Consider the following 304-nt stretch of genomic DNA (forward strand, 5'->3'; position numbering starts at 1 on the left):
CCCCCTCACACCTTTTCCCCCTTCTAAACTTTCACTTTCCCCCTCAAAACTCCTTTTTCACCCCCGAACTTCCCCTTTTTACCTCAAACTCCCCCTTTTTCCCTCAAACTCCCCCTTTTTACCTCAAATTCCCTTTTTTCACCCCAAATTTCCCCTCCCACCCCCAACCGCCCACTTTTCCCCCTCACGCCTCCTTTTTCCCCCCAAACCGCCCATTCCCCCCCAATCCCCTTTCCCAAACCCCCTTTTTACCCAAACCGAGTTTAATTCCCCCCAAAACCCCCAATTTTTCACCCCGAACCCG

The sequence above is a fragment of the Passer montanus genome, unplaced genomic scaffold, assembly GCF_014805655.1.
Source record: "Passer montanus isolate IOZ18808 unplaced genomic scaffold, ASM1480565v1 scaffold459, whole genome shotgun sequence".
In the NCBI taxonomy this organism is placed as follows: domain Eukaryota; kingdom Metazoa; phylum Chordata; class Aves; order Passeriformes; family Passeridae; genus Passer; species Passer montanus.